This window comes from Arachis hypogaea, chromosome 7 (assembly GCF_003086295.3).
Source record: "Arachis hypogaea cultivar Tifrunner chromosome 7, arahy.Tifrunner.gnm2.J5K5, whole genome shotgun sequence".
NCBI lineage: Eukaryota > Viridiplantae > Streptophyta > Magnoliopsida > Fabales > Fabaceae > Arachis > Arachis hypogaea.
Genome location: NC_092042.1, coordinates 31,564,929 through 31,572,914, shown reverse-complemented (window position 1 = coordinate 31,572,914; position 7,986 = coordinate 31,564,929). Strand labels below are relative to the sequence as shown.

Genomic DNA, 7,986 nt, shown 5'->3' with positions numbered 1-7,986 from the left:
TTAGTCAGGCAAACTCAAATGGATATGGTGATGAACGCATAAAAACATAAAGATAAAGATAGAGATACTTATGTAATTCATTGGTAGGAACTTCAGATAAGCGCATGAAGATGCCTTCCCTTCCGTCTCTCTGCTTTCCTACTGTCTTCATCCAATCCTTCTTACTCCTTTCCATGGCAAGCTTATGCAAGGGTTTCACCGTTGTCAGTGGCTACCTCCCATCCTCTCAGTGAAAATGTTCCTATGCTCTGTCACAGCATGGCTAATCATCTGTCGGTTCTCGGTCAGGCCGGAATAGAATCCAGCGATTCTTTTGCGTCTGTCACTAACGCCCCGCCTGCTAGGAGTTTGAAGCACGTCACAGTCATTCAATCATTGAATCCTACTCAGAATACCACAGACAAGGTTAGACCTTCCGAATTCTCTTGAATGCCGCCATCAGTTCTAGCCTATACCACGAAGACTCTGATCTCACGGAATGGTTGGCTCGGTTGTCAGGTGAGCACTCGGTTGTCAGGCGATCAACCATGCATCGTGCAATCAGGAATCCAAGAGATATTCACCCAATCGAAGGTAGAACGGAGGTGGTTGTCAGTCACACGTTCATAGGTGAGAATGATGATGAGTGTCACGGATCATCATATTCATCAAGTTGAAGAACAAGTGATATCTTAGAACAAGAACAAGCGGAATTGAATGGAAGAACAATAGTAATTGCATTAATACTTGAGGTATAGCAGAGCTCCACACCTTAATCTATGGTGTGTAGAAACTCCACCGTTGAAAATACATAAGAACAAGGTCTAGGCATGGCCGTGAGGCCAGCCTCCCAGTGATCTAAGATAGCATAAAAATGAAGATAGCTACCAAAGTCTCCAAATACAATAGTAAAAGGTCCTACTTATAGAGAACTAGTAGCCTAAGGTTTACAGAAATGAGTAAATGACATAAAAATCCACTTCCGGGCCCACTTGGTGAGTGCTTGGGCTGAGCAATGAAGCATTTTCGTGTAGAGACTCTTCTTGGAGTTAAACGCCAGCTTTAGTGCCAGTTTGGGCGTTTAACTCCCATTTTGGTGCCAGTTCCGGCGTTTAACGCTGGAATTCTTGAGGGTGACTTTGAACGCCGGTTTGGGCCATCAAATCTTGGGCAAAGTATGGACTATCATATATTGCTGGAAAGCCCAGGATGTCTACTTTCCAACGCCGTTGAGAGCGCGCCAATTGGGCTTCTGTAGCTCCAGAAAATCCACTTCAAGTGCAGGGAGGTCAGAATCCAACAGCATCTGCAGTCCTTTTTAGTCTCTGAATCAGATTTTTGCTCAGGTCCCTCAATTTCAGCCAGAAAATACCTGAAATCACAGAAAAACACAAAAACTCATAGTAAAGTCCAGAAAAGTGAATTTTAACTAAAAACTAATAAAAATATACTAAAAACTAACTAGATCATACTAAAAACATACTAAAAACAATGCCAAAAAGCGTACAAATTATCCGCTCATCACAACACCAAACTTAAATTGTTGCTTGTCCTCAAGCAACTGAAAATCAAATAAGATAAAAAGAAGAGAATATGCAATGAATTCCAAAAACATCTATGAAGATCAGTATTAATTAGATGAGCGGGGCTTTTAGCTTTTTGCCTCTGAATAGTTTTGGCATCTCACTCTATCCTTTGAAATTCAGAATGGTTGGCTTCTTTAGGAACTCAGAATCCAGATAGTGTCATTGATTCTCCTAGTTAAGTATGATGATTCTTGAACAAAGCTACTTATTGAGTCTTGGCTGTGGCCCAAAGCACTCTGTCTTCCAGTATTACCACCGGATACATACATGTCACAGACACATAATTGGGTGAACCTTTTCAGATTGTGACTCAGCTTTGTTAGAGTCCCCAATTAGAGGTGTCCAGGGTTCTTAAGCACACTCTTTTTGCCTTGGATCACAATTTTATTTCTTTTTCCCCCTTTTTTTTGTTTTCTTTTTCTTTTTCTTTTTTTTCGAAATTTTTTTTTGAATAGAAATGCTTTTTCTTGCTTCAAGAATCATTTTAATGATTTTTCAGATCCTCAGTAACATGTCTCCTTTTTCATCATTCTTTCAAGAGCCAACATTCATGAACCACAAATTCAAGATACATATGCACTGTTTAAGCATACATTCAGAAAACAAAAACATTGCCACCACATCAAAATAATTAAACTATTATAAAATTCAGAATTCATGCAATTCTTTTCTTTTCAATTAAGCACGTTTTTATTCAAGAAAGGTGATGGATTCATAGGACATTCATAATTTTAAGGCATAGACACTAAGACACTAATGATCACAAGATACAAACATAGATAAACATAAGCATAAAATTCGAAAAACAGAAGAATAAAGAACAAGGAAATCAAAGAACGGGTCCACCTTAGTGATGGCGGCTCTTTCTTCCTTTTGAAGATCCTATGGAGTGCTTGAGCTCCTCAATGTCTCTTCCTTGTCTTTGTTGCTCCTCCCTCATGATTCTTTAATCTTCTCTAATTTCATGGAGGATGATGGAGTGTTCTTGGTGCTCCATCCTTAGTTGTCCCATGTTGGAACTTAATTCTCCTAGGGAGGTGTTTAGTTGCTCCCAATAGTTTTGTGGAGGAAAGTGCATCCCTTGAGGAATCTCAGGGATCTCATGGTGAGTGGGGTCTCTTGTGTGCTCCATCCTCTTCTTAGTGATGGGCTTGTCCTCATCAATAGGGATGTCTCCCTCTATGTCAACTCCAACCGAATAACAGAGGTGACAAATGAGATGAGGAAAGGCTAACCTTGCCAAGGTAGAGGACTTGTCCGCCACCTTATAGAGTTCTTGGGCTATAACCTCATGAACTTCTATTTCTTCTCCAATCATGATGCTATGGATCATGATAGCCCGGTCTATGGTAACTTCGGACCGGTTGCTAGTGGGAATGATTGAGCGTTGTATAAACTCTAACCATCCCCTAGTCACGAGTTTGAGGTCATGCCTTCTCAATTGAACCGGATTTCCTCTTGAATCTCTCTTCCATTGGGCGCCCTCTTCACATATGACTGTGAGGACTTGGTCCAACCTTTGATCAAAGTTGACCCTTCTAGTGTAAGGATGTTCATCTCCTTGCATCATAGGCAAGTTGAATGCCAACCTTACACTTTCTGGACTAAAATCCAAGTGTTTCCCCCGAACCATACTAAGATAATTCTTTGGATTCGGGTTCACACTTTGGTCATGGTTCTTGGTGATCCATGCATTGGCATAGAACTCTTGAACCATCAAGATTCCGACTTGTTGAATGGGGTTGGTAAGAACTTCCCAACCTCTTCTTCGGATCTCATGTCGGATCTCCGGATATTCACCCTTTTTGAGTGAAAAAGGGACCTCGGGGATCACCTTCTTCAAGGCCACAACTTCATAGAAGTGGTCTTGATGCACCCTTGAGATGAATCTCTCCATCTCCCATGACTCGGAGGTGGAAGCTTTTGCCTTCCCTTTCCTCTTTCTAGAGGTTTCTCCGGCCTTGGATGCCATAAATGGTTATGGAAAAACAAAAAGCAATGCTTTTACCACACCAAACTTAAAATGTTTGCTCGTCCTCGAGCAAAAGAAGAAAGAAGAGAGTAGGAGAAGAAGAAATGAGGAAGAAGGGAATGGCTTTGTGTTCGGCCAAAGGGGAGAGAAATGGTGTTTAGGATGTGTGAAAATGAAGGAGTGAAGGAGGGTTTATATAGGAGAGGGGGAAGGGTAGGGTTCGGCCATTTGAGGGTGGGTTTGGGTGGGAAAGTGGTTTGAATTTGAATGGTGAGGTAGGTGGGGTTTTATGAAAGATGGATGTGAGTGGTGAAGAGAAAAATGGGATTTGATAGGTGAGGGGTTTTTGGGGAAGAGGTGTTGAGGTGATTGGTGAATGGGTGAAGAAGAGAGAGAGAGTGGTAGGGTAGGTGGGGATCCTGTGGGGTCCACAGATCCTGAGGTGTCAAGGAAAAGTCATCCCTGCACCAAATGGCAAGCAAAAACACGTTTTTAGCCTTTTCTGGCGTTAAACGCCGGGCTGGTGCCCATTTCTGGCGTTTAACGCCAGCTTCTTGCCCATTTCTGGCGTTTAACGCCAGTCTGGTGCCCCTTTCTGGCATTAAACGCCCAGAATGGTGCCAGACTGGGCGTTAAACGCCCAACAGCTAACCTCACTGGCGTTTAAACGCCAGTAGGTGCGTCCTCCAGGGTGTGCTGTTTTTCTTCCTGTTTTTCATTCTGTTTTTGCTTTTTTCATTGATTTTGTGACTTCTCATGATCATCAACCTACAAAAAAAAAAGATAAAATAACAAAAGGAAATAGATAAAATATAACATTGGGTTGCCTCCCAACAAGCGCTTCTTTAATGTCAGTAGCTTGACAGAGGACTCTCATGGAGCCTCACAGATATTCAGAGCCATGTTGGGACCTCCCAACACCAAACTTAGAGTTTGAATGTGGGGGTTTAACACCAAACTTAGAGTTTGGTTGTGGCCTCCCAACACCAAACTTAGAGTTTGACTGTGGGGGCTCTGTTTGGCTCTGCTTTGAGAGAAGCTCTTCATGCTTCCTCTCCATGATGACAGAGGGATATCCTTGGGCCTTAAACACCAAGGATTCTTCATTCACTTGAATGATCAACTCTCCTCTATCAACATCAATCACAGCCTTTGCTGTGGCTAGGAAGGGTCTGCCAAGGATGATGGATTCATCCATGCACTTCCCAGTCTCTAGGACTATGAAATCAGTAGGGATGTAATGGTCCTTAACTTTTACCAGAACATCCTCTACAGGTCCATAAGCTTGTTTTCTTGAATTGTCTGCCATCTCTAGTGAGATTTTTGCAGCTTGCACCTCAAAGATCCCTAGCTTCTCCAGTACAGAGAGAGGCATGAGGTTTACACTTGACCCTAAGTCACACAAGGCCTTCTTGAAGGTCATGGTGCCTACGGTACAAGGTATTGAAAACTTCCCAGGATCTTGTCTCTTTTGAGGTAATTTCTGCCTAGACAAGTCATCCAGTTCTTTGGTGAGCAAAGGGGGTTCATCCTCCCAAGTCTCATTTCCAAATAACTTGTCATTTAGCTTCATGATTGCTCCAAGGTATTTAGCAACTTGCTCTTCAGTGACATACTCATCCTCTTCAGAGGAAGAATACTCATCAGAGCTCATGAATGGCAGAAGTAAGTCCAATGGAATCTCTATGGTCTCATTTTGAGCCTCAGATTCCCATGGTTCCTCATTGGGGAACTCATTGGAGGTCAGTGGACGCCCAGTGAGGCCTTCCTCAGTGGTGTTCACTGCTTCTCCCTCCTCCCAAAATTCGGCCATGTTGATGGCCTTGCACTCTCCTTTTGGATTTTCTTCTGTATTGCTTGGGAGAGTACTAGGAGGGAGTTCAGTAATTTTCTTGCTCAGCTGACCCACTTGTCCTTCCAAATTTCTGATGGAGGACCTTGTTTCAGTCATGAAACTTTGAGTGGTTCTGATTAGATCAGAGACCATGGTTGCTAAGTCAGAGGTATTCTGCTTAGAACTCTCTGTCTGTTGCTGAGAAGATGATGGAAAAGGCTTGCTATTGCTAAACCTGTTTCTTCCACCATTATTGTTATTGAAACCTTGTTGAGGTCTCTGTTGATCCTTCCATGAAAGATTTGGATGATTCCTCCATGAAGGATTATAGGTGTTTCCATAGGGTTCTCCCATGTAATTCACCTCTTCCATTGAAGGGTTCTCAGGATCATAAGCTTCTTCCTCAGATGAAGCTTCCTTAGTACTGCTTGGTGCATTTTGCATTCCAGACAGACTTTGAGAAATCATATTGATTTGTTGAGTCAATATTTTGTTCTGAGCCAATATGGCATTCAGAGTGTCAATCTCAAGAACTCCTTTCTTCTGACTAGTCCCATTGTTCACAGGATTCCTTTCAGAAGTGTACATGAATTGGTTATTTGCAACCATTTCAATCAGTTCTTGAGCTTCAGTAGGTGTCTTCTTCAGATGAAGAAATCCTCCAGCAGAGCTATCCAAAGACATCTTGGACAGTTCAGAGAGACCATCATAGAAAATACCTATGATGCTCCATTCAGAAAGCATATCGGAAGGACACTTTCTGATTAATTGTTTGTATCTTTCCCAAGCTTCATAGAGGGATTCTCCTTCCTTCTGTCTGAAGGTTTGGACTTCCACTCTAAGCTTACTCAATTTTTGAGGTGGAAAGAACTTTGCCAAGAAGGCATTGACTAGCTTTTCCCAAGAGTCCAGGCTTTTTTTAGGTTGAGAGTCCAACCATGTTCTAGCTCTGTCTCTTACAGCAAAAGGGAATAGCATAAGTCTGTAGACCTCAGGGTCAACCCCATTAGTCTTGACAGTGTCACAGATTTGCAAGAATTCAGCTAAGAACTGATGAGGATCTTCCAATGGAAGTCCATGAAACTTGCAATTCTGTTGCATTAGAGAAACTAATTGAGGCTTAAGCTCAAAGTTGTTTGCTCCAATGGGAGGGATAGAGATGCTTCTCCCATAGAAGTCGGGAGTAGGTGCAGTAAAGTCACCCAGCACCTTCCTTGCATTGTTGGCATTGTTGTTGTTTTCGGCTGCCATGAGTTCTTCTTCCTTGAAGAATTCGGTCAGGTCCTCTACAGAGAGTTGTGCCTTAGCTTCTCTTAGCTTTCGCTTCAAGGTCCTTTCAGGTTCAGGGTCAGCCTCAACAAGAATGCTTTTGTCTCTGCTCCTGCTCATAAGAAAGAGAAGAGAACAAGGAAATGTGGAATCCTCTATGTCACAGTATAGAGACTCCTTTAGGTGTCAGAGGAAAAGAAAAGTAGAAGACAGAAGTAGAAAATTCGAACTTATCAAAGAAGATGGAGTTCGAATTTTGCATTAAGGAATAGTGTTAGTCCATAAATAGAAGGATGTGAGAAGGAGGGAAGTGGTTTTCGAAAATTAAGCAAGAAATTTTGAAAACATTTTGAAAAACACTAATTAATTTTCGAAAACCAAGAGTGGAAAAGACATCAAGTGATTTTTGAAAAAGATTTTGAAATTAGAAATTAAAAGATTTGATTGAAAACTATTTTGAAAAAGATGTGGTTAAGAAGATATGATTAGTTTTAAAAAGATGTGATTGAGAAGATATGATTTGAAAAACATTTTAAAAAGATTTGATTTTGAAAATTAAAAACTTGGCTAACAAGAAAAGATATGATTCAAACATTAAACCTCTCTCAACAGAAAAGGCAACATACTTGAAATGTTGAATCAAATCATTAATTGGTTGCAAGTATTTTGAAAATGGAAAGAAATTGATTTTGAAAAAGATTTGATTGAAAAATTGATTTGAAAAAGATTTGATTTTGAAAAAATTTGAAAACTTAAAAAAAGATTTGATTTGAAAACAAAATCTTCCCCCTTTAGCCATCCTGGCGTTAAACGCCCAGAATGGTGCACATTCTGGCGTTTAACGCCCAAAACACTACCTTTTTGGCGTTAAACGCCCAACCAGTACCATGGCTGGCGTTTAAACGCCAGTCTGTCCTTCTCACTGGGCGTTTTGAACGCCCAGCTTTTTCTGTGCAATTCCTCTGCTGAATGTTCTGAATCTTCAATTCTCTGTATTATTGACTTGAGAAGACACAAATTAAAAATATTTTTGGATTTTTAATAATAAGGAAAAATCAAAATGCAACAAGAATCAAATAACAATGCATGCAAGACACCAAACTTAGCAGTTTGTATACTACTGACACTAACAAAATGAAAATGCATATGAGACACACAAAACACTCAAGTCAATTGAATTCAAAGATCAGAGCACAAAATTATCAAGAATTACTTGAAAATCCTTAAGACACATGAATGAATGCATGCAATTGACACCAAACTTAAGATGAGACACTAGACTCAAACAAGAAATTTTTGGATTTTATGATTTTTTTAATTTTTTTTTGTGTTTTTCGAAAATTAAA

The 7,986-nt window shown here is 40.7% G+C and overlaps 1 non-coding gene across 1 annotated transcript; it reads left to right on the top strand.

The window, feature by feature from the left end:
* Positions 1-6,109: 6,109 nt before the first annotated feature.
* On the top strand, positions 6,110-6,217 carry LOC112704831 (small nucleolar RNA R71). The gene has a single exon (XR_003155434.1). It is a non-coding gene; the product is annotated as a small nucleolar RNA R71 (small nucleolar RNA).
* The last annotated feature ends 1,769 nt before the right edge of the window (positions 6,218-7,986 follow it).